General features: G+C 40.6%; 1 long non-coding RNA gene across 1 annotated transcript; it reads right to left on the reverse strand.

Moving 5' to 3' along the window:
- Positions 1 to 12,249: 12,249 nt before the first annotated feature.
- LOC111162352 lies at positions 12,250 to 24,630 on the reverse strand. Its single transcript, XR_002641570.1, has 2 exons — positions 24,594 to 24,630; positions 12,250 to 12,843 (listed from the first exon to the last, which is right to left on the reverse strand). It is a non-coding gene; the product is annotated as an uncharacterized LOC111162352 (long non-coding RNA).
- Between the last annotated feature and the right edge of the window lie 3,053 nt (positions 24,631 to 27,683).

Below are 27,683 nucleotides of genomic sequence, written 5' to 3' on the forward strand. Positions count from 1 at the left end.
GGTCTGCTCTTGGGCCTGAAGTTGTTGTCGATCAGCTAGACTAGGAGTCAGAATGGAAAGTTGGATGTGGACAACAAGGACACACTGGACAAGGACAACCTGGAATCCCTCTATGTTTCTTGCTACCTCCAGCCTTGAAGTCACAGCTGACCAAGAGAAGAAGCCTGTGCCTTTCACCACAGAGATGACCACACACGTGGCTCAAGACTTGAAGAAATGGAAAAAGGGGAATCTGGGTGCTTCTGGAGAAGCTGCAGGTGTAGGAGCTGCCTGACCTCAGGAAGGTGAGCCAACTGGTCAGGGACAACATGTGAGATCTGCCTCAGAGTCTAATGTCTGGCATTGACCTTCAGAGAGTAAAAGCGATTACTCCTCCATTTCCACCTAAATCTCATGATTCTCTAGGACTAACACTAAGCAGCAACCCTATGAGGAAGGGAATTCTGGGCAATGCTGTTCCAGTGTAGCTAACATGTCACAGTACAAAGTGTCCAAAGGCAGTCCCAAAGACTGCACATTAAATAGAATGACTTCATAGCCGGGGGGAGCTTTAACGTGCAAGTGGAGGACAGATGAGAGGTGGTGTGCAATGAAGACTCCATCTGTGAGAAACACGGAGAGAACTTAGGCTGAAAGAATTTTGTTTTCAGTAAGGGTGATAAGGGCCCTATGACCATCCATCTATTGGGATGTTTATGGAGGCTTCTTCATGTAAGCATAACCAATTAGTAACTCCATTTCCAGCCTCTCTCCCTTCTCTGGAGAAGCAGAAGGTGGGTACTGAAAATCCCAGGCTTTTAATCATGGCACGGTCTCTCTGGTAACCAGCCCCCAATCCAGAAGCCATCCAGGGTCTGGCCATATTTGCCTCATTAGAACAAAGGTGCTCCTAGTGCTCTTATCATTAGGAATTTACAGGGACTTGTGGACCCTGTCCTGGGAATCAGGGGCAGATATCTATCTATTTATTTATTTGTTATCTCACAGACTGATAAACCCATAAAGAAACATAAAAATGTGATCATTACAAAAATCAAGATGATGGGTATTGGATTAGGACTGAAATAAGGTTGTAACATGTGGAAAATCTTCTGGGGGGCTGGCAAAATTCTATTTCTTGCTGTGTGTTGTGGTTAAAAGTCTGTTCACCTTAGAACAACTCATTAAGCCACACATTTGTCTTTGTGGCGTTTCTTTACCCATCTTTTATTTTATAATAAAGGTTTCCTGGGGGCACCTGGGTGACGCAGTCGGTTAAGAGGCTGGCTCTTGGTTTTGGCTCAGATCATGGTCTTGGGGTCCTAGGATCCAGCCCCAGGTCAAGCCCAGTGTTCAGCAGGGGCTGAGTCTGCTTGAGGCTCTCTCTCCCTCTCCCCTCCCTGTGGGCTCTCTTTCTCCCTTGAATACATAAATAAATCTTAAAAAAAAAATGGTTTCTGTTCTTTCTATCTTTAATTCCACAAGGCCCATTCTCCACTGCATCAGCTCTAGCCTATACCACGTTTTGACCCCAGCACCTCCCCAGAACTGCTCTCATCATGTACCCATTGCCTGCAGCTGCTATACTCCTGGCAGAGTCTCAGGCCTTATCTTACCTGCCCAGCTTTCATGACTGGGCTATTATAACTCTCCACTTCCTGCATTTCTTTATTTTATTTTATTATTATTTTTTGTTATTAACATATAACATATTATTTGTTTCAGGAATACGGGTTTGTGAATCATCAGTCTTACACAATTCACAGCACTCACCATAGCACATACCCTCCCCAATGTCCATCCTTCAACCACCCTCCACCACTTCAGCAAACCTCAGTTCCTTTCCTGAATTTAAGAGTCTCTTATGGTTTATCTCCCTCTCTGGTTTCATCTTGTTTCAATTTTTCCTCTCTTGCCCTATGATCCTCTGCCTTGGTTCTCAAAGTCCTCATATCAGAGAGATCATATGATAATTGTCTTTCTCTGATTGACTTATTTCACTTAGCATAATACTGTCTGGTTCCATCCACATCGTTGTAAATGGCAAGATTTCATTTTTGATGGCTGTATAATATTCCATTGTGTATATATACCACATCTTCTTTATCCATTCATCCATTGAGAGACATCTAGGCTTTTTCCATATTTTGGCTATTGTGGTCATTGCTGTCTTGAACATGCACATTCCCTTTCAGATCACTACATTTATATCTTTGGAGTAAATACCCAGTAGTGCAATTGCTGGGTTGTAGACACTTCCTACATTTCTTAGTTTCCTTTCCTGAGTTCTTTTCTCTTCCGCCACCTCCTAAAGTTGCAATGCCCAGAGCCTCAATCTTTGGGCTCTTCTTTTCTCTATGGACCCTCCCTTCCTTTGTTGATGTCATCCAGTGTGTGGCTTTAAATAACATTGACACATGGACAGTTCCCAAGCCAAACTTCTGATCTACCCCTCAAATCAGTTCTACCCAGGGCTTTTCTTGCCTCAGTTAATGACCTCTCCAGACTTCATGTGGCTCAAGAGGAAACTTTTAGATTTATCATTGGTTACTCTTTTCTTTCTTTCTTTCTTTGGAAAGGGAGAGAGAGAGACTCTTTTCTTTTAAAGATTTATTTATTTATTTGAGAGAGACCATGAGCAGGGGGAGGGACAGAGGGAGAGAATCAGACTCCCTACTGAGTGCAGAGCCTGAGGTGGGGCTAGACATGGGGCTTGACCTCAGGACCCTGAGATCATGACCTGAGCCAAAATCAGGAGTCAGACTCTTAACCGACTGAGTCACCCAGGTGCCCCTCTTATTCTTCATTCAACCTGTAAGCACATCTTGCTGACACCATCTTCAGAAAGTATTCAAGATCCAACTATTTCTCCCCTCTGCTATACTGACACCAGATTCAAACCAGAGTCATACCTCACCCACCATACTATATACACCTTCTCAGTCATCTCCTTTCTCTTCTTATTACCTCTCTCTGTCCCCCATGCAGGAGAGCCAGAGTATATCTTCAACAGGGAAAATTGGTGCATTTTACCCCTGTGCTAAAAACTTATCAATGTCTTCTCATTTTGCTCAGAGTAAAAGCTGAAGATCTTACAATGGTTTAAAAGGACTTACTTACATGGTCTGACTCCCCTAGTTATCTCTTGAGTTTGTGTCTTACTACAATTCTTCCCCACCTTATTCTTTTCTTTTTTAAGTATTTATTTATTTATCGGAGATTGAGAGAGAGAGAGAGAGAGAGAGAGAGAGCAGGCAAGCAGGGTGAGGGCCAAAGGCAGAGGGAGAGAGACAAAGAATCCCCAAGCCAACTACTCCCTACTGAGCATGCAGCCTAACACAGGGCTCAATCCCAGGACACGGAGATCATGACCTGAGCCCAAACCAAGAGCAGCCACTAGCCAACTGAGCCACGCAGGTGCTGCCCACTCCCCTTCTCCCTCATCTTTGACTGTATAAGTCTATTTGCCAATTCTTAAATAGGCCAGACACACTTGTACCTCAAGAGTTTTGCTCTTGGTTGTTGCCTCTGCCAGAAATACCCTCCAGATATCCATGTGGTCCATGTCCTCACATTTATTCAAGCTTTGACCAAATGTCATTATGTCAGTGTCAGTGAAGCCATATATATATATATATATATATATATATATATATATATAATATTTAACATGTATTTAATTCATTATGTTTAATGTTTGATATCTGTCTCACCACAATGAAAAACGAGTTCCGCAAAGGTAGAAACTGTTGTCTGTTTTGTTCGCTGATATATCAGCAGGATGTTGTTCACCACCTGATACATAATCAGAATTCAAATTTCTATTATGAATGAGAATTCATAACAAATACATATCTGTTAATGAATGACTGTAAGAAAGCATACTATTCCCCTCAAATTTCATCTTCTTCTTCCCCTTTGACTAAAAACTTTCTTGAACAGGAAAAAAATACACTTCATCTCAGATTTCCAAAAACTGAAGAAAAAAAAGATTTTGGTCACTTATAGAGATTTTTCCACTAAGGAATGTTTTGGGTTCTCTAATGATCTGGTTTATGACCTCCCAGCTCACTCTTTTTGCAAGGCAAGCACACATTTAATGAGTGTGGTACCCATGTGCATTACATGAAATGTTTCTAAGAAATATAAATTGGATATTATGGCTGGATATAGAGTTTTCTTTCAAGAAGTCATACTCTCACACAATTAATAAGCAATATTGCTAGGTAACTTTCATTGCTAGTTATCTTTATTGTTCTATGACTTGACTTTCCAACTTGAACATAAACTACATCTATTTCGGTGTATTTCTTGACATCCTTTTACCAAGCTCATGGTAGTTTTTGTACCTAATGGACTCTAAATCAATACACAAATATATTCATTGCTGACAAAAATGCTGAAGTCTGTGTGAGGATAGGACAGATGAAATCACGGGTCCAATAAATGAAAGGCGCACATACAAGGAAGTGATTAGGAAATGGACTCCCTGATTTTTTAAACGAATTAATTAATTAACATGAGAGAGAGCACACACACATGTGTAAATTGGGGAAGAGGGAGAGACATGAGCTGACTCCCACTGAGCACAGAGCCTGATGCGGGGCTCAAACCCAGAACTCTGGAATCATAATCTGAACTGAAGGCAAGATGCTTAACCAACTGAGCCACCCAGGCGCCCCTACACTGTCTGGGTTTGCGGCAACCACTCAACCCAGCAACAACCCTGCCTCCTTTTCACATCCTCCAAGGATATTTCTTCTATTCCTTGTTCATGTCCAGGTTGAATCTTTAACCTGTCTTCCTTGTTGTTTTCAGCTCAGGTGGAGTAATTTTAACAAAAAGACCACCAGTGCCCTACCCATCCCTGACCCCATAGTGATTCAAGACCCTATCTATCACTCATGGTGAATGAGGGAGGCTGAGAACCTGACAATGGGGAGTTGGGATGTCAGCACACTTTGGGATTTAATTTTAATTTCAAGTGTAAGGATATTTTTTTCTCTGTTACTTTGTGAAATCATACACTTAATAGGCTGAGAAAATTGGGGAAATGACAGTCCTTTCCAAATTTTTGAAGCAAAAACTCTCATATTCGATGCTTAGAGGAGAGGACAACAAAGTTTTCCTGCTCATTTTTCACCCTTTAGCGTTAAGGAAAAGAAGGGGCTGAGGTTCTGAATTAGGCTCCTGATGCATGGCTCTTTAATCTATTCCTGATGCTGCATTTACTTTGCTCTGTCTGGAAAGGATGCGGAATTTGCCATAATGAATGACCCAAGCAATTTCAGCTAATGGCCAGAATTGAAACCTTTGATAATCCCAGGTGAATAATGTTGTCTCAACAGACTGAAGGAGTCTTTTACCTGTCTGACACAATGATAGATGTAATTAGTTAACAGGGATAGTCAGAGGTTTTAGTGCAGACATTAGCAGAGATTGCTCAGGTCATTCTTAATTATGCAAATTCTCAGTCTTCTTCAGACAGAATACAAAAAAAAAAAAAAAGTAAACACAGCTGGATGTAAAGATTTCAGGGAAACCAGGAAGCTAGGAAACATCAGAGGAGAGATTATGCATCCCTCAGGCTAGGAAGAAAAAGAAATACCCACCAAGCCTCTACTGTGGGCCACCCCCACTTTTAGCCAAGCCCAGATAGCTGGGATGCCTGCGAGGAATGCTTGTTCTAAGACAGATGTCACCTTGAGCAGACACGGCTGGAGAGAGGACTATGACAAGGGTTTTAAGCCCTTTCTAAATAGCGGGCTTGCTCTCTGGGGAGAACAGACAAGTTAAGTGACTTCCGGCATTCAGAACCAGGAGCCCGAGAAACGATGAGTTGGGTTCTAAAGGGTGGAATTGGAAAAGGAAGAGGAGGGATAGAGAGAGCACGAGGGTTTTCTCCCAGCCCTAAATTTGCACCCATCTTTGAATCAGCTGTCCTTTGCCCTTCCCTGACATTCCTACTTGAGACCTGACATGCCTCCACTCTGCCTCCCAGCCAACAGGCACAGCCAGTGTCAGATCTGAGAGAAGGTGCGTAATTCAACCTGGCATCAAAAACAAAGGACTCTTTGCATCAGACATGTTTATTTTTCTTGTAAGGCTTTGACACGTCAATGGTTGTCACCCGTGGTTGACTGAGATCTTGGCATGAAATCAATTTGATGTCCAACGTCAAGCAGCCTTCTTTAATGTCTCTGGATAAGGCACGAGGGCCTTCGCATCCTTGAAGAGAGGCAAATGAATGACCTGGGGTCAATCACTCAGGCTTGACAAGGATCCAGCTGGTTCCCAAAAGCAGTCAAGAGAAGTGAGCTTTGAGGCAGGGATTGCTGCTGGTTGGTTTGCAAAAGCTTCAGAAGACACCCTGGGAATTGCCATATCTCTTCTCTCTCTGCCTGGCACAGGAGGGTAGCAAGTTTTAGGGCAGGATTTCGCAGCCTCTCTACCATGTTTTTGTTTTGTTTAATTGTTTCCTTCTATAGCTCGGAGGAGGCAAATCAGTGAAATATTTTACAATTTAAGGAATTCACCACCAAGAATATATATGGCACAAAAATATAAATAAATGCAATTAAAAGGCAGAGATGAAAAAAATACAAATAAATAAAAAAGTCAGCAATGTTTGTATGATAAGTCACTAGGTGCAGTAGGAATGTAGGAGACTGCAAAGAGCATTCAAATTAAAGTCCTACTTCCCTGGATTTAAATCCTGTCTCTACCCGCTTTGCGAAGGAGTCACTTCAATCCCCTGAGACTAGGCTTTCTCCTCTGTAGAATGGAGATTATAGTGCCTATTTGAAGATTAAATGAATTAGAGTTTAGTACACATAAATCTTAAGCCATAATTTTTATGGGGAGAAAAATTTTTGAAGCTACATCAGAGAAAAGACAAATCTTTCATATTCCTAAATGGTTCTTTAAGAATAGAAAACAGTGTTAAATATATTTTATATGGAAATCAGTGCACCAATGATTATATTCCTATGTGTCAAGATCAATTCCACTATTCTGTTAAGTCTTAAATAGAGACTAGTCTAATTAAGAGTTTGTCTACATGATTAACAAAATAGAAATCATCCAAGAAAGGGGCACAGTGTAGAAGGGTCACCCCATTTGCGAGAGCATCGACTTCCCAAATAGACACCTTTATGGAAAAATTATCCAAATTGGACACCAGGAATTTACTAACAAACCCTCATCTAGTATGTACTCTATGTTAGGCATCTGCCCCCAGTGCTTTACAGATAACAAGTCATTGACTCCTCGTCACAAGCCTAGATTGTAGGTAGGTGTAATTGTTAATTCCATTTTGCAGATGAGACAATTGAGGAGCTAACAGGGTCACCAAATTGAAAAGATCACACCACAAGTAAGTGGCAGAGCCAGGTTCCATGGTTCCATATGCAGGGAGTCTGGCTCCAGAGCCCCTAATTTTAATCAGTGGCTCTGCTATTCCCTTCACACTGGCACTCCTCTGTAGTATAGGATTTGCTTCTTAGCCTACCAAAGTGTCAATGTGCTATGTTCCTATGATTCTTTTCTTTGTATATGTGAGGCACATAAGTTAATGTGTTATATTAGAAGTCTAATTCACTAGGGCCCATATAAAAGCTTTATTTCTATTTTTATCATGTACATAGTAGGGGTCATGAATTACCTATAAGAAATGTCAAAAGTAGGAAGATATTAGTTTCTATCACCGAGAGAAATCATGAGATAAAAACATGATATACATTAGTTGTCAGTGATATTGTAATGTAAGTATAACCTTAAAATCACAGTCTTTTTAGTCATCTATTTATTCAGAATTAAAGGGATTTTATAAGGTAAGATTCTAGATTATATTCTCTCTCTTTAACATCCATCCCAAGGATTCTCCCATTAGGTTTAGGTTGCTCCAGTAACTGCTAGTTTGCTGGACATGCCAGCCCATTGTCGATCCCAAGGTGGCTCATGCATGCCATTTTTTAGATTTTAATAATCACTTTATTGAGATATGATTTACATATTCTTTAGAAGTATATAATTCAGTGGGTTGTAGTTTATTTAGTTACCTAACCATGTGGACTATCTAATTTCAGGACATTTTCATCCCTCCAAAAGAAACCCATTAGCTGTATCTTCCCATCCTTCACCCTTCTTCTACCCTGACTAATCTGCTTTCTGTCTCTACAGATTTGCCTATTCTGGACATTTCATTTAAGTGGAATCATATTAAGTGGAATCATGGCCTTTTGTGACTGACTTCTTCCACTTAGCATCACGTTTTTAAGGTCCTTCCATGTTTTGGCAGGTGTCATTACTTCATTTTTTTTCAAGGTTGAGTAATATTCCGTGGTATGGGAATACCACACTGCCTTTAGACAACCATCACTGATGGGCATTTGGAAAGGACTGGTGTTAATTCTTTAAACATTTGGTAGAATTTACCTATGAAGCCATGTTCATGCATTCTGTAGACCACTGATGGTTGGTGAGTGGGTCTGTAACATCTGTCATCACCTAGGATATTGTTAGGGATACAAATTCTTCACCATCAATCCCCCCACACCAGATCTGTTGAATGAGAATCTCAGGGAGTAGGTCAGGCTATGTTTTAACATCTCTACAAGAGTTTATCATGCGTACTAAAGTCTGAAAAGCACTATTTTAGACAACTTTGAATATTCTATCAAACTCAAGAAGTTTTGGTAGCTTCTCCCTTCTTGATCCTTTTAGGTCAAGTCTCTTTTTCATTTGTTCAGCTTTCTAGTGCTTGAAAACAACTATACTAATACACCTGGACACTGTCCTCTCGATCAACATCATCCATTTCTTTGGAAAAAGCATAGGGAGAGGTTGTATGCTATAGAGCAGTGCGGGAATCTTTGTCTCTATTGTTCGATGATGCACCTCAAACTCCTAGAATATTCCTTGGCACATAGTATGTGCTCAATAAATATTTATTTGAATGCGAGAACAAATATCATTGGCAAATTAGATTATTATGATTCACTGTATTAGTTAACACTTCTGGTCGAAAATAGCAGACACCCATTAAATGAGCTAAAACAAAAACATGATATTTATCATATGGATACACATGTATCTAATGGAACCAAGGGATTTTATTCAGAGAATGAAGCACTGAGTATAAATGGCCAAAGGTTTTCTCTCTGTCTCTCATTTCTTACTTTTTCCTGCATTTGTGAGTCTTTCTTCTCTCTGGTTCCCACAGAACTACCAGTTTACACATGTTCAGAGCATAAAATCTCCTCAATAATACCAAGAGTGGCCAATATTATGACTCATTATTGAAGAGTTAACTCAGACTAACTAGACTAACCTGGTATCAGTTCTGAATTCCCAAAGGTAAAGATTTTAGTATGTGCCTCTAGATCACCACCCTCCCCCCAAATCATTGTATTCAGTGAAGGGTTTGGGGTCTCAATGTTTGAATGTGGCTGCCCCACCCATTGAAACCGTGTGAATAGGGACTGCGGCTTTGAATTAGAAGGTGTTGAATAAAAAAGAAGGAGGCATTGAACAGACAATATGATAGATGTCTCATATCTTTGTCCATTGGTCGATAACTTAATTAATCTAACATTTCTGAGAAACCTCTTGTGTTCAGTGGTCTGTGCTATATGTTTCAGGAAATATCATTTAACCTTTGCTCTAAGGAGAGACAGAATTTAGATAAAAGGTCAAGACCTGAGCACAAGAAACCTTAATCTACAATCCAAGTAGTACATGTTACGTGTCACTAAGTGGAATGAACAATCAGTGTTACATGACCTGTATCATCAACACTAAAAGCAATAGCCACAAAGCGTTCATTCTTACATCCTCCTAAGGATGTCACGGGTAAAGACCTCATTTGCTCTATCATAACATGCTCATTCCCTTTAGTAGAAACCTTGGCACACCTTTTATTTGAGTCTTTGTATCAGGAACCCTTATGCAGTTTCTAGGGGATGAACATTTGCTTTTATGAAAATTGTGATTCTTAATTCAGTTGAACAACCAAGTTTTTAAAACGCCTTTGGTAACTCTGCAGGACCTCCTGGTTTCTAGTATACAAACTAATTCTATTCCTGATTTGATTTTATTTTCCTATGCAGGTTTGTTACTTTACTGAAATTCCACACATACTTGAATTTTCAAACTGTACTACAGGTGTATATTTTTCCATATATTATATGATGTATTTCCATAAGTTTCCTCAAGTCCTTTCCTTAAAACAAGATGTATTCGACCAGAAAAAAACTAAACTCCCTTGAACAGTTCTTAGAGGGAGAATTGACTGTAGGAATTCACAGCCAGAGGAAGACTTATAACCATATTTTGCCTTGGTTCCCTCTGGATTTTTATCATCTGTATTTGGGCAATGTGGAGAAGGACAAATTAGTTGGGATTAAGTTACTAGGAAACTCTTAATATAATTCCATTTTTTCCCCCCAACTTAAACATCCCTTATGGTATTCACTGTAAACGCTATTTAATAATCTGGTTAGTTACCCAAATATCTAAGTTTTTTTTTTTTTAAGATTTTATTTATTTGGGACAGAAAGAAAGAGAGCTCGCATAAACAGTGGGAGGAGAGGGCAGAGGGAGAAGCAGACTCCCCTCAGAACAGGGAGCCAGATGCAGGGTTCAGTCCTAGGACCCTGAGATCATGACCTGAGCTGAAGACAGAAGTTTGACTGACTGAGCCACCCAGGTGCCCCCCAAATATCTAAGTTCTTCTGGTGGCCTAGACATGACAGTAGTTTTTTAGGACAACCATTCAGCAAAAATGTTTAAAGATTCACTAGGAAATAGAATTTGAAAACTGTGAGGAATTCTTTTTTGTTTTGGTTTTTTCTAGAGAGTTCATTCAGGTTTTCAGAGCATCGGTGTCTGGTTAGCTCAGTTGAATTAAAGCATGGAGCCAATGACACCAAGGTCATGGACTTAATCCTCTACTGGACTCCTTAACTTCCTTTCTGTGCCTTGGCTGGAGACTATGCTCCTAGACCCTGCCTCAAACACAGGGCCCATGCAGTCTATGGGAACCCTTGGGGGTAATTCTGCAGGGGTGAGGACTTCATAGCATCTCTGTGCCAAAGTCCTCCAAAAGGACCCCTTTCAAGAGCACAAAATGCTGAAGTTATCATTTGTTTACCTTCTATGGGCCGGTTAATTTCTCTCTCTCTCTCCCTCCCAGACTGTCTCTCTCTCTCTCTGTCTATCCCATTCCACTATAGAGGAATAACTCAAAGCACAGACTGTCTTTGTGATGGGTCCGTTAAACCACTTGCCTTCTTTGCATTCAGGCAGGACAGTGCCTTCATTGAAGTGAGATGCCCAGAACGTGGCTGGTTCTTTAGCTGGATACATGTACTCTGGGATCATCAATCAATTCTCATTTGATTCCGCAAAGCCCCTTTACTGAAAAACATCCAGGCCTCTCCAACCAATATGACTCATGGGATACTTGTGATTAATACCAATCAGGTTAATGGCTTAGCTATGGTTAATGGTGCCGGCTCTGTAGCTGCAACAACGAGAATTAATAACAAATCCCACACTCGTTTTTGCAAATCAGAGGAAAGATGCTAAGGGCTTGACAAGCTCTAATCTTTATGATTTAATGGAATCGTGTTAGAGCACAGAGACTGTGGAGATCGGGAAACTGCAAAAAATTCTCTGTCACATCCCTGGCTTTAAAGATCTGAGCTCTTTCTAATACTCTGTCAACAGCTCACTGTCACTGGGGCTTTGCAGGACAGGACAGCCCTGGTGACAAACCGTCTAGAAAACAACATACAAGAGCAAGGGGTTCATTAGTGCAGATAACACACATGAGGCTTAATCTCTACAGAGGGGGACAAAAAAATGTAACAGACATCTTATCACAATGAGTTGGAAAGTATGTCTTAAAGGCACGAGGGATGATTCATTTTGTCTCTGCTGGTGACCTTTAGTGATTCAATGTCACAGACAAGGAGTTGAAATATTCAGCTATGGCCAGTCCCTGGGATCAGGCACTGGGACTATCTGTAGCCAAATGCCAATGTATCAAGCCACCAAATGTCAAGTTTTAGCACAGGTTGAAGGGGGCTTCCAGAATCCCTGAACTGTTCAGCATTAGGGCTAGTCATTTGCTGCAGGGAAGGTTAAGATTGGGGTGATAAGACTTGAGGGACATGGAGGAAGTCCTTAAGTGGGTAAGGAGCCAATTCTATGCAAGAGTGTGGCATATGGGGTGGGGACATTAGCATGGTCTGAGAAGTCGGGGAGGGAAGCAGTGAAACAAGGCTTTATTTTAGCTGCTGCCACAACAGACGTGGGGGAAACCTGATGTCCAGATGCATGGGTAACACTGTGGCCTTGGTTTTGAGAAAAATCCCAGCTCTCGGATGGCAGGAAATCAAAACCAAAGCCTAAACCAAACCAAACCAAACAAACAAACAAAAAAAACAAAGCTCAGTCTACCAGGCGAGAAGATTAACAAGAACTGAGGGGGATGTGTGATGGTTGGCCGAACAGTTTGGGATTCTTAAAGTAAACGAGAGTCTGGAATTTGTGCAGAAGAAGTCAATGTGGCTGGAGTTGGGGGAACCCCGGCATCGAGGGCTGTTTCCAAGGAGATACCAAATACCCTGGATGTAGGATCCAGGGAATAAGACTCGTCGTAGACCTGACCTGGGGATGGGGAAGAGGTTCTCAAAGTCTCTGCCTTACTTAACTGTAGATGGTCGGAATCCGCGAGGACAGAAACCAAGGGGGGGTGGTTCTGGACACAGAACTGAAGAAGGCACCACTGGGTGGCATTTACAAAAGCCGCCTTGCGTGCGCTCTGGGGTTTCTTTGCCTCCGTGGAGACGTCTGGTCCTGCAATGTAGAGAACAACCTTATTGTAGTAGGTGCCACCCGATAATCAGTGACACTGCAAGCAGGAAGAACGTACTCGATCCTTCTCCTGGTTGTCTTCACAATCTTACTTTAATTCTGAACTCTTTTTTTCTTGGGCTCTGGAAATGTTAGGCTCAGAGATAAATGGCCGTTGATGGGCCTTGGAGACCATAAAAAAAAGGGAGAGAGATTTTGAAGAATTGGCTCTGTACTAAGAATCCTCTTACAAAGGAGGCAGATGGTGATGGATCAGCAGCTGGTTTATGGATTGTTTTTCCCACTGCTTCAGCAGGACTTTTCCCTCAGCCTACTTCTCCAGCGACAACAGGCGGATACCCTCTAGGAGGACATCCTTAACTCTGAGGCGGCTACAGCGTGTCTGAAGGAAGCCTAGCCCGCGTCCTTGAGTGGGGCTTCCATATGGAGGTCTGTGGGGTGCATTCTCCATTTGGCTGGCTTTGGAAACATCCAATACGTCCCCACCCTTCCCCTACCTTCCACACTCCGGTTAGGTGAGGGCAAGAGCTTCTGGGCCTCGGCTAGCACCAGGAGCCAGAGCCCATGAATTAAAACCATCTTCTATTAACCTCTCCCAGCCCTCAGGAACCCACGTCTCTAGTAACCACAGATTCCTGTTCACGTAACAAGGATAGATTATTGATACAGCAGCTGCCAGCTTCATTCAGCTATTTACGTTTAAATCAATGTAAATAACATGAAATTAGGCAGTGTTCTCCTACACCAGCCACCCCTCAAATGCTCCAGAGCCCCAGGGGCAGGGAGCTGCCATCTTGGACAGAAGCAGAAGAGCGCCGTTCCCTTACATGGCATGCACTACTGGACAGAGAGGGATGAGACCGAGTGCCCTCTGTCTTTGCATCTAGCACCTAGTGGCAGTTTGGTGGCTGCCTAGGGACATGCTTGATCAACTACAACAGATACGGAGCTCAGTTTTTTTCTGTCTGCTTCTCTCACCCCCTTAGGTTCTTTGTGATTAGGCTTCCTTCCCAGCTTCTCTTTGCTTCGAAGTCCTTCCAGACACACTCAAAGTAGGCCTGTTTGTGCATTCTCTCTCCCATCCTCCCTCAGTCTGTCTCTTTCTTTCAAGGCTTGTTGGGCCTGGGGCACAGTGTCTTTGTACTGAGTTTGAGCTCTCAGACAGCATTAGGTCCTGTGATTTCTGCCCTGTGTTCAGTGAGAACAAAATCAAAGGGGCTGAGGTGATGGGATAACTGGGGGGCACTGGCTTTGGGTGTCTATTCTGTCATCCAGAGGGGAAAGGGAAGGAAATAGGAAGACACAGGATAACTGTGCCAATGGGTCCCCTCCACCAACAAACATAGGAGAGAGCGGCGAAAGAAGCCCACATTCATTAAACCCCTCACAGTGATCTAAGTATCTCACAGCAAACCCAGTAGGGAGGTTTTATTTTCCACATGTAGAGAAAATTTTTGAGAAATTTAGGTTTCAGAAAGGTTAAATGATTTGTTCGAGGCCTCACAGCTCATAGAAAGCAGAGCTGATATCTTTTTTTTATTATTAATTATTTTTATTAACATATAATGTATTATTTGCCCCAGGGGTACAGGTCTGTGAATCGTCAGGCTTACACATTTCACAGCACTCACCACAGCACATACCCTCCCCACAGAACTGATATACTGAATTCTTTTCAAGCCCATCAGCTCTTTCTATTACTTGGAAACATCGAGGAGTTGGTGGGGGGTGGGTGTGTGGAGATTTAGGCTGCATGTACAGCGAATGGTCCTTGACCAGGACCCATCTTCAATCTAGCAGTCTGTAACTGTGCCATGGGAGGAAGAAGCTGGGTGCTGGCACAGGCTGGTGGGGACTTTGCAGGCCTAGGCTCTGTTAGCCCAGGCAATGCTCTGGCAGGAAAAACAGAGAGGAGATGATCCTTTACCTGTTGTGTAATACAGTTTTTGCTTTTGTAAAAGGCTTGTGGTATGACTTTGCTGTCATACCATATAGCTATACTTCGGGCTAAAGCAGGACTAGGTGCTAGGTGGCCACCTGGTACAGAATTCATTCTCACATTGGATCCTACATTCTTTCTTTTTGGTTCATCTGTACGTTAGGACATGGACATGGATAGTGCCATGCCAAGTTCTTCGATGGAATTAATTTTCTGAGTTTCTGGCGGTGGGATTTCTCCACAGTGTGAAAATCAAGATTTCCTCCTATCACAGATATTTCTGGTCTCATATTTGTAAGTGGTTTAGTAATTTTAAAAATTTTTCACATGCATTTCATATGATTCTCACTAATATCCTGTGAGTTATAATAATCATTCTTTTCCCAGCTGGCCAAAACAAGTGTAGCTAAGGGAACAATGCAAAAATCATGAATTAAATAAGCTCAGGCTTCTGATTTCTGAATCTTTGTCATTTTTGCCCATGAACAATAGAAAATTAAAAAAAAAAAAAAACTCAAAATCCAGACACTTCTGTGTCTGTCACCATCATCCTGTTTCTTTCCTGCGTCTTGTTCTTGGCTGGGAAATCTCTAGCTTCCAAGTTGTGGAAGTTATTGAGCAAAGACCGAAGGACTTGGGGTAATAAACATACTTCAGAGTCACCAATGTCAAGAAATCCAGAAGGTCTAGAACATGGAAGCCAGTCTCCTGCCTGCAGGCAGAAAGGGTCTGGAAGCAGTCCTTCACTAACCAGTTAGATAACCAAAACAATTAATCAACTCACTAATTCATCTATGAGAGGCAAACTAGTGGCCTGATTCCCTGCCTCATCCTCACCACCCCCACCAAATTTGAAGGTCATTGTTGTATCAGGTTTAAATTCCTCAGATTAAGAAAATTAATTATTAAAATTAAAGGTGCAACATCGTCTGGTAAGTCATTAAAACAACAAACAAACAAACAAACAAAAATCCCCCAAAGTTTTACAAGCAACTGTCTAGTAAAAGCCAAGTTCTCTTCCACAGCTGGGTAAGCTAAGGCCCATTTGGGGTATGGAACTTTGACTTCCTATCTCTGTTCATTAACTCACCAAGCCAAGAGATGAAAATTAGGTGCAAACCAGAGTTATTAAAAACTATTAATATTAATTGATATTTTAAGGAGTCAATTATCCAGCAAATATTTAATGGATTCCTGTTATGTGCCTTATACCCTCTGGATGGTTACGTTACAGACCGATTCACAAAAATAAAGCCATGCAGCATAATCTAAGCCAAGCAATAAAGATTTTCTTCTTCCTTGGACTGTCCAGGTAATTGCTTCAATACTCCACTCCATGGCACCTTGCTGCTAAAGTTTTAATTGTCTTCCAAGACCACAGGCAAAAGGAAATGCAAACCAAAGCTATACTCTCCCTAGATGTCCCCCCAGAGGGAAACCCCTACAAACTGGAAAGGAATGAAGAATCATCTCACATCAAGAAATTTGCCTTCAGAGGAGTAGGGCTGGTGAGAAGCCTTTTACAACATTTTCCAGGACAGCATTAGATCCATTAATTACCTAATTCTCTGTGCCTTATTAGCTCCCTTAGAACCCTTTAGATGCCTCTAATTCCCTTATCCTAAAGGCTTCAGAATTGGGGCTACTAGTCCTTTGGTCCCAATTAGGTCCACATGTGGCATATTGTGCTGCAAATCTCTGCAGCATATTTACACTAATTATGAACATTAATTATAGGGGAGCCCTGGGAGCTTAATGCCCATTCCAAAGTCATGCATGGAGCTAAGCAGAGTTTACAATCTTGGAAGCACAGCAAAAGCAAGCCCAGATTATATAGAGTCAAGGAGGAGAAAGAGAAACAGACATGAAAACAGTCAGAGAGGCAAGAATTTCTAAGAAAGAGGGTGTCCTGAACACAAGAAAAATGGGCAGATGCCCCCTTAGTTTGCGTAAATGGGGCACAGGGTCAGAACTAAACATCCAGCCCAAACCTCTTGAAATCCTTCTTCCTAAAGGTTTGAATTGATCTCAGGAGACCAGCAGGAGCTGAGTCTACAGGTAGGGGTTAACTAACCATAGCTGCAGGGAGAACAGAGTTCAAAGCTGACACCAAGAGAGAGCTGTACTAGGAAATAATTAAACTATAAAGATGTTTTAAAGTAACATTTATTCGTTCAATCATTCCTTCACTCACAGAACCCATACAGTGTGCTAAGTTCTATATACTAGGTAACAGTAGCTATCATTTAGCGCAAACTTGTCACATGTCAGATACTATTCTAAGCACCTTATAGGCATTTATACTTTTTTTTTTTTTTAAGATTTTACTTATTTTGGGCGCCTGGGTGGCTCAGTGGGTTAAGCCTCTGCCTTCGGCTCGGGTCATGATCTCAGGGTCCTGGGATCGAGGCCCGCATCGGGCTCTCTGCTCAGCGGGGAGCCTGCTTTCTCCTCTCTCTCTATGCCTGCCTCTCTGCCTACTTGTGATCTCTCTCTCTCTGTTTCAAATAAATAAATAAAATCTTAAAAAAAAAAAGAAAGATTTTACTTATTTATTTGACAGAGAGAGATCACAATTAGGCAGAAAGGCAGGCAGAGATAGAGAGAGAAGAGGAAGCAGGCTCCTTGCTCCTGACCTGAGCCAAAGGCAGAGGCTTTAACCCACCGAGCCACCCAGGCTCCCCAAGGCATTCATACTCTGTCACAACAGTTAAATAAGACTAGTATGCCCATTTTATGTATGAGGAAACTGAGGCATAGAAAATTTCAGATTCAATTTCTCAAAAACACAGCTGGAAAGTGTCTGATTCAGGGTCCAAATCTAGTCGGCCTCCCAAGCACACACTAACGAACACTGAATGAACACTGCTCTTCTGCCTGAACTGGGTATGAAAAAGTAAATGGAGCACGAGTCCAGCCATAAAGGAATTCCGAGCCTAGGAGATTTAGACATATAAATACTTACACAAGGTGGGCATTCTCCAGAGGCTTAAATGATACCGGATCCTAGTCCTTCTTGTCTGAACAAGGGCATCCCTCCTTCTTTCCTCTACATGTCTGAGAAAGGGCATCGCTCCTTCTTTTCCTCTGCAAGTTTTCTTTCTCCACTGTTATTGTTATTAGCATATAAATATACTATTAAATCTCTCAGTAGAAAAAACCTCTTTTAATCTCCTGTTGCCTTCTAACTACTCCCATTGTTTTCCCTGCTTATTTTTATTAAGACAAAACAAAATCAAACAAACAAGTAAAAACCGACACACACCAGCCTTGGAGGAGGTGTCTTTTACTGTCTTACTTCTCCTTCTCTTAATCCCCCTTCACTCAGGTGATTCTTCCCACCTGCCTAAGAAATGGTCCTTGTTAAAGTCACCGAAGATTCCTGCGTTTCCAATGCCAGTGGTCCAGCCTCAGTCCTCATCTGTATTTTCCTCTCTTCCTTGCCTTGTCAGAAACCACACCGCTTGTTTTCCTCCTATATCACTGGCTGCTCCATTCCAGTCTTCTCCTGGGTTATCCCAGGACTCTGACCTCAGACCTCACCTCTACTGACATTTTTACTGTGTGACCTCAATTTTCCCCAGGGTGGAAATACTTGCCACGTTTCCTCAAATCTAAGTATGAATGGTTTCACCTTTTACATCTCTGGAACAGGATGCCTCCTCAAATAGTTGTCATCATCCAGACAGAGGTCTGGATTTAGTCCTTCACTGTCTGCACCGTGAGAACTTGGTCGTTGTTCTTAATATTAACTCCGTTCAGTAGAAACATATGGATCAATGGCACTACACGTGTTGGGTTTAATGCTATTTGAAATGAATCTGAAAATTAATACTGTGATTTGTCATTGAAAGAAAACTATTATTATATATACACAGAAAAGCATGGAAATAGAGCAATGTGAAAGAATACAAATTTTTTTCTTCAAAACAACCACCAACCACTTTATGAATCTTTAGATTCATGAAGAATCTCCATAAAGAATTCATAAAGAAGCTCCTCCTTCTAGAGGAAGTCTTTTATATTTTGTTCCTGAGATATCTATCACATTTATTTATTTATTTATTTGAGAGAGAGAGAGAGAGAGAGAGAGGAGGAAGGGAGACAGAGTCTCAAGCAGACTCCACACTCAGCACAGAGCCTGTTGATCTCAGTTTCAGGACCCTGAGATCATGACCTGAGCCAAAACCAAGAGACGCCTAACTGGCTGTGTCACCCGGGTGCCCCTATCACATTTTTATTAATGCAAGTGGCGACAGCAGAAGTCACCAAATGCTTTGAAAAAAAATCCAAGCAACTTAGAGGTGTGACCAATTCATGCATCAGAGAGGACTATTACTAAATTACGATATCATAGCTAAATTGGTAGGGCTTTATTTTTTAAAAGTAACTAGTTTTTTAAAAAATTCCAGTTGTAGGGTATTTTGTTTATTTTGTTTTGTTTTGCTTAAGGGTACATCTTATAATCAATAGTGCCTTCGATTTGATGAAATACAGAGCACACTGATGGTTCCTATATTAAAAATTTCCAAAATCAGCCTTCTTCTTTGCTTCAGATATATACATAGCTACCTCCTCAATATATGCACTCAGATGTCTAGGAAACGTTTTAAAGTCAAGACGTCCATTGAATACTGTTTGCTCCCTATTCTCATTCCCAACTCACTTCCTCCCAGTATTTAAAAAAAAAAAAAAGAAAGAAAGAAAAATCATCACCACGCCTCAGTTACTCAGGCCAAATCCCTGAGAGTTATCCTTGATTTCTCCCTTATTCTTATACTACATATCCAATCCATCTGAATATTTTATCAGATGTCCTTTACAATATATCTCAAACCCTATCACTTTATGCCATCTCCACTGCTATCTGAATGGTCTAAATCATCATCATTTCTTCCTTCTACTTCTGGCTTCTCATACTGTAGCAGCCAGAGTGGTCTTAAAATGTAATTAAAATCATCATACTCCCTTGTTCAGCCCTCCAAAATCATCATCATGATCATCATCAACATCATCATCATCTCAGTGCATAAGCTCAACAGCAGAATGGAAGAAGATAAGGAAAAGAATAAGCGAACTTGAAGATTGAATAGAAACCATCTAATCTGGGGCACCTGAGTGGCTCAGTGGGTTAAAGCTTCTGAGCCTTCAGCTCAGGTCATGATCCCAGGGTCCTGGGATTGAGCCCCACATCAGGGTCTCTGCTCAGTGGGGAGCCTGCTTCCCCCTTTCTCTGTCTCTGCCTGCCTCTCTGCCTGTCAAATAAATAAATAAAATTAAAAAGAAAGAAAGAAAGAAACCATCTAATCTGAACCACAGAGAAAAAACTGACTGAAAAAAGTAATGAACAGGACCTTGGTGACATGTGGAACTATAACAAAAGCTCCAACAGGGCAGAGAAGAGAAACAGAGTGTCGTGAAGGAGTCATGGAAGAAATAATGGATGAATACTTTCCAGATTTGGCAGGAAACATAAAACAGAATCAAGAAGCTGAATGAATCCCAAACTGGATAAACTGGAAAGAAATCTGAACCCAGACACATCATGGTCAAACTTCAAAAACCAAAGACAAAGGAAAAATATACTGACAGCAGCAAGAGAGAAGCAACATCTCACCTATGAGGGAAAAGCAATTTCAGTGACAGTGGTGTTCCCATTAGAAGGCATGGAGGTCAGATGAATTGGCATAGCATTTTTCTCTTTTTTTTTTAAAGGATTTAATTAATTAATTAATTAATTAAGAGAGCAAAGGTGAGGGGGCAGAGGGAGAGGGAGAGAAAGAATCTCAAACAGATTCCATGCTGAGTGTGGACCCCAACACAGGACTAGATCCCACAACCCCAAGATCATGAGCTGAAATCAAGAGTCAGACGCTTAATCCACTTAGTCATCCAGGCACCCTTCAGCTTGACATTTTTTAGGTGCTCAAAGAGAAGAGCTGTCGGCCCAGAATTCCATACCCAGTAAAAATACCTTTCTGGAAGGAAGAGAGAATCAAAGACACTCTCAGATAAAGGAAAACTAAGAGAATTTTTCACAAGAAGGCCTCCCTTAAGACAATGAATAAAAAAACTTTCCTAACTGTCAGGAAACATTAAAAAAAGGAATCTTAAAATATCAAAAAGAAAGAAATAATAGCAGAAAGAGTAAAACATGGGTAAATACAATACATGCTCCTTCCTTTGAGTTTTCTAAAGAGTATTTAACAGCTCAAGCAGAAGTTTAACAGCCTGAGTTGGTTCTAAATATATGTAGAGGAAATGATTAAGACATTTATAATTGGGGGATTTAAAGAGACATGAAAAGAAATAAGACTTCTGTATTTTACTCCAACTGGTAAAATGTCAGCACCAGAGAACTTCGATGCTATTTATATATAATGCAATACTTGGAACAATCACACACACACACAAACTATACAAAGAGATAAGCCGCCCCCATATTGTAGATAAATCAAGATACAATTCTAAAGAAAGTGTTCAATTAACACACCAAAAAACAGGAAAAAGATAAGACCTACATATTAGAAAGGAGGAAATAAAACTTTCTTTATTTGTATATTTGCAGATAGAGTGCTCATATACCTAGAGTTTCCAAAGAAACTAAAAAAAAAAAAAAAAAAATCCTAAAACTAATAGTGAGTTCAGCAAGGATGTAGATAAATATATAATTAAAAAAAAAAAACCTCACAAGTGTTGATATAAGAAAATATGTCTAGGACTGGTATGCTGAAAAACTACAAAATGCTGATGAAAGAAATCAAAGATCCAAAAAGTGGAGAAATATACTTTATTGATGGTTTAGAAGATTCAGTATAATAAAGATGTCAGTTCTCTCCAAACGACATACAGGTTTAACACAATTCCTATCAAAGTTCCAGCAGACTGTTTTGTAGATATAGAAAAAATATTTTAAAATTTATATGGAAAATAAAGTAAAATAAAAGTTATATGGAAAGTAAAGCAAAAACAAAATAAAACCAAAAACTGAAACAAACAAAAAATTATGCTAGCTAAAACAATTTTGAGAATAGAGAAGTAAGTGGAAGGAATCACTCTTCCTGATTTCAAGTTAAAGTGTTCAGGAGAGTGTGGGTGAAGGAAAGACATGTGGCTCAATGGCAAAGAATAGAAAATCGCTCTTTTAACAAATAGTCCTGGGGAAATTGGACATATGTGAAACAAAACAAAAAACAAGAACTTTTGCTCCGTAGAAGACCTTGTTAAGAAGATAAAAAGACAAGGGATGCCTGGGTGGCTCAATTGGTTAAGCTACTGCCTTTGGCTCAGGTCTCTGATCCCATAGTCCTGGGATGGCGTCCCGTATCAGGCTCCTTGCTCCACAGAGAGTTTGCTTCTCTCTCTGCCTCTGCCTGCCACTCTGCCTGCGTGTGTGCTCGCTCTCTCTCTCTCTGACAAACAAATAAATAAGTAAAATCTTTAAAAAAAAAAGATGAAAAGGCAAACTATATACTGAGAAAAAATATTATCAGATCATCTATCCATCAAAGGACTAGTATCTATAATATAGAAAGAACTCTCAAGACTAAAATGAATAAATAAATAAGTTAACTAATTAACTTTTTAAAAACCCAGCCAATCCAATTAGAAAATGGGCAACATATCTGAAAAAGAATTTTTCACTAAAAAAAGTATGTGGATGACAAATAAACACTTAAAAATGTTGGGTATCATTAGACATTAGGGAAATGCAAATTAGAACTACAGTGAGATAGCAAAACCTACCTATCAAAACGGCAAAGCTGAAAAATAGTGACAACACTAAATGTTGGAGAGGATGCAGAGAAATTGGATCACTTTTCTATTTGCTGGTGGGAATAAAATGATACCCAGCAACTCTGGAAAACAATGTGGCGGTTTCTTTAAAAACTAAACATGTAACTTCCCTATGTCCAGCACTTGCACACCTGGGCATTTATTCCAGAGAAATGAAAATTTATATTCCCATACAAACTTGTAAATGAATATGCTAGCTTTATTCATAAATGTTGACTAGACTAGAAACGACCCAGATGTCCTTGAGCAGGTGAAATGATAAAACAAGCTGGCTCCTCCATCTAGACCATAGAATACTATGCAGCAAAACAAAGGAAAAAATGATTGTTACATGGAACAATTTGGATTAATTTCCAGAGAGTTATACTTCATGAAAAAAGCCAGTCCCAAAAGGTTACCTCCTGTATGCTTTCATTTATATGATAATCTTGAAATAACTAATTATAGAAATGGAGAACCCATTAGTGGTTGCTGGAAGTGAAGGACCAGGGAAGGAAAGATCGGGGAGGTGAGGGAGAAGGGACATGGGTAAAAAAGGGCACCATGAGGATACCTGTGATAATGGAAACATTGTTTCCTGACTCTTTCCATCTCAGTATCCCTGTTGTGATATTGCTATGTCTGTGGGTGGGAAAACTCATGTGAAGATAAAAATTCTTTCTAAATGAAAATAAAATCTCCGGATAACTCTTATCAAGTACACCAGAGGTTTCCATGAAAAAGTTGATAAACTAATGCTAAAATCGGTATGAGCAAAAGCCAAGAATATCTAAGAAGATTAAGATATGTGCATATTTATCAGTGCCTACTGAAAAATATATTAATTGAGGCAGGGAGGTACTGGTATAGGGTTAGCCAAAAAACACCCATGCAACAGTTAGAAATGAATTCCTGCCTGTGTGGACCAAACATATTACAGGGCAGTATTATTTTTTTTCAGAGTGATATTTAAATCAGTGGAGCAAGTATACTGTAATTAGCAGATAATGTTATGATCATGTAATACATTATATATATCCCATGCCATTCACACAAAAATCAGTTTCAGCTATATCTAAAACCTTATGTGAAAATCAGAATTGACTTTCAGAGGAGACCACAGAAAAACACCTTTATGAACCTGCAGTGTAAAAGGGACTTTCCTAAACAAGCCACATACATAGACACACGCACTCAACGGTAAAGGGAAAGATTGACAACTTTGACCACATTAAAATTAAAATCTTCTGCACAACTAAAAATGTCATGAAGGAAATGAAAAGATAAGTATTTGTAACACATATAAAAATCAGTGACCAGAATAATAACCACTCTTTTAAAGAGTAAGATCAAAATCATCCAAGAAAAAAATGGACAAAAAATATTTGAACAGAAAGTTCATAAATGCGGAAACATGAGTGGTCAGTAAACATATAAAAAGAAGTTCAATCTCATTTGTAGTAAAGGAAATATAAATTAGAACCAGAAGGTGTAAATTAAAACCACAGTGTGCGGAAATGTGAACCATCATTCAGTGCTAGTCAGTATAAAAATTGGCACCTTGGAAGGCAATTTGGCAGAAGCTAATGTAATCAAGGATAGGAATGCTTTCTAAGTCAGTGATTCTCCTCCTAGAGAATTTCTTGCATTATGTGCTCATGTAGATATATATATATATATATATATATATATATATATATATATATATATATATATGAATGCTTTTTGCAGCATTACTGTTGGTTTCTTTTCCCTCCTGCTGCCTGCCCTGTGCATGAGGGGCTGCCCTGAAGCATTGTCTTTAACAGAGAACAATTAAAAACAACTTAAATATCATCAACAAAGGAGGGATAAACTGTAGTACAGGCATACTGTGGAATGACATTCAGATAATAAAATAAACTCAATGTATCTATAATGATATGAATTAACTTAAAAATATGTTAATTAAGAAAAGCAAGTTGCTTACAAATACTTAACAGTTCACATACAAACAGTACATACAAATACAATTTACCTGCAATTTAAAATACACAAAGCAGGGACGCCTGGGTGGCTCAGTTGGTTAAGCAGCTGCCTTCGGCTCAGGTCATGATCCCAGGTCCTGGGATCGAGTCCCACATCGGGCTCCTTGCTCATCAGGGAGCCTGCTTCTCCCTCTGCCTCTGCCTGCCATTCTGTCTGCCTGTGCTTGCTCTCCCTCTCTCTCTCTGACAAATAAATAAATAAAATCTTAAAAAAAAAATACACAAAGCAATAATAGATATGATTACAGATATATCAGTATGTAGTAAAAGCATAACAAGCTTGCTAATGATACCCCACCAACTCTGGCATCCTGATTGCTCAGGGTGAGAGGGAGGATGAATGAGTGTCATGGAGGTGGGGCTTCAGTTACATTATAACCTTAATTTCTTTGAAAATAAAAATATACATATATATGCATATATGGAGCTAATACATTAATGCATTAATATCATTTGATAAATTTAGATGTTGGTTTTATGGGGTTTCTTATGTTATATTCAGTATTCTTTGTTTATTCTAATTTTTTCGTAATTCAAATATGAAGGAAGTTTCCAAAATGAAGTAAGCATTGTTAAGGGAGTCATTCAAAATAACATGGAAAGATAAAAAGGAGAAAAGGGGCCCAGGTGAGTCTCCTGTTTCAATTCTCAGAAACTATGAACTTTGGATTTTTGTCAATTACACCTTGTCAAATACAGCTGGATCACTTTCTGGAACACATTCTTTTACTTTGGACCAAAATAGAGATAATGTAACATGTGTTAGCTAAATAGCCAAAGGTGTATTAGACAGTTTAACTCTGCGGGCGCCAAGCATAATTCTTTCAAAACAAGTTAGGTAAACTTGGTGGGTTTTGCCTTTATAAGCCTGCTTTCCCCAAGGGCAATTCTGAGCACACTTTTGATTTGGGGGGGCAGGGGGGCACTATGTTTCCTGTATTGCAATCCCTAAGACCCCAAATACATGCTTTTGGTTACTTTATAGTCTCTGCGTCTCCTTGGTGGACAAAAATAACAAACTCCAAACAAAATGCCAGAAGAGGTTCTTCAGATCCCCACAGAGCCTGCTTTGGGAGGAATTCTACCTCGAGATGAAGGAAGCATTGTATGGTTTTCAGTGAGGTGAGCATTGCATTTTTGCCCTAGAATTAGGTGCTAGTGGTCAGGGCGGCTGTCGTTTGTCTCTGGGTTCCTTAAATCTGCCCTTGCCACACACTGGCATACGGTCTCTACATTAAATTCTCCTTGGATGACCCATCTGAGTGGGATGTTGTTTCCCTGCTCTGACCTTACTTGCTTTCTCTGGGAACCTGTTGGACAATGAAGCCCTGATACTCTCAATTCTGTTATAGAATAGAATGCAGGGCAGAATAACGGGAAATTCCTCCTTTCAAAGGCCAGTTGCCTTCTCCTACCATGCTTAAGGGACTGGGCAGAGTCCTTCTCTCCGCTAGGTGTGAAAGAGTAACAAAGTAGCAGAAAAGAGTAGCAAATCAGGGTTGACTTTCCAGCCAGCCTCCCTGCTGCATGGGGGTTGTGGGATCACCCGGAATTGCTAAACCACACCTTCCTCAGTTTCTTCATCTAGAAAGTGGGCTTATTAACACTCACCCCACAGGGTTATTGTGAGGATCAAGTGAAACGATGCAATATACAAATGGCTCTGAATGGCCTAGTGTGAAGCTTCAAACACTCTCAAATCTGACTTGCAACCAGTTGCTAACCCCAGATAAGTCCAGTGCCTGGACATCACTTCTCCCCTTCTTTCTCGGGCATACTTTGTCTCTGATCCATTTTGATTGTCTGCTTCTTTTATACAGAGCCTCCTAAAGGAGCCGGTGGAGTAATAATAACAACAAACAAGTTAGGAAGAATTAGCCTCCCATCTCTCTTGTAAATGTCGACAGGTCCCATCCTCATATTACAATCCCAATTAAAGGGAAATTCCCCACCAAGCCATAAACCTAAAATGAAAAAAACCCTATAGGGATGAATAAGGCTCTTCCGTGAACAAACCTGCTATTTATCCTTTTTTTGTCACCACTTATGTGTGCTCAAATCCCTGCTGAACCAATCCTGTAAGCTGATGAAGAAGTAAAGCTACAGGCATCCATCGATGGGTCTGTCAAGATGTTACTTGTAACGAGTCTCCCATGGATTTGATTATTATTGGGTATTAATTATTAATGGCATTTCCTGCAGGAGGCCAGAGTGGGCTTCTTCCCCCCAACCTCTATTTTGAACTAGAATTAAAAAATAACCAAAAATTTCCCCCAGAGGAGCAGGAGGGGGAAAAGGCAGGAATTAAGGGTATCCCTCTGTAGGATTTTACTACTGGCACTACTTGATATTCTGGGGCTGTGCTCATAATTAAATGCGGGTGAAGCAGACCTGTGCAGAGCCTCCTGGGCGCCTCCAGCTGCAGCCCCTCGCTCAGAATCACAAAGAAGGAACAAAGTGCCCCTCAGCTGTGCCCCTCTCCCCACCCCACCCCCCATCCTCACCATCCTGCTCTAACCTTGTCTTCTTTGGCAATTAATTTCCTCTGATGGTTATGTTAATTTTTATGGCTTCCTAATGATCAGAAATATTTGGCAGATTAACATCATTTAACTTTCCTTTCCCTGGGGGGTAAGACACAGAGAGGGGGCTAAATGGTGAGAAACAGCTGGAAAAGGCAAGAGGGAAAATTCAGGATTCCGTGCCAAGCATGTCAGTGGGACAGTGAGAGATGGACACCCAGGAAAGCCTGGAGAAACTTCAGCCAAATTAAAAAATCCCAGTAAGGCTGGAGGATCAGAACCGGAGCCCCTCCCCCACCCTGCGTAGTTTTATCCTTCAGTCACTGCTGACAATCCATATGTTGCTTCCTAGCAATGGTTTAAAGATGGTTACACCTATCAGGGTGTCTGGGAGGCAAAGACAGAGCAGATGTTGAGATTTATGCCATGGAAGGGGCAAATTCATCTTGTCTAGCAGAAAATGGCATGTTCACAAGCGTCCTGAAGGGGTCCCTCCTCCATTGCTCTGCTCCCCTTTTCCAGAAGGTGGTGGTCCCTGCGTGGTGCCGCAGATGGAAA

This window comes from Enhydra lutris, unplaced genomic scaffold (genome assembly GCF_002288905.1).
Source record: "Enhydra lutris kenyoni isolate GAN:26980312 unplaced genomic scaffold, ASM228890v2 scaffoldscaffold91, whole genome shotgun sequence".
NCBI classification, from domain to species: Eukaryota; Metazoa; Chordata; class Mammalia; order Carnivora; family Mustelidae; genus Enhydra; species Enhydra lutris.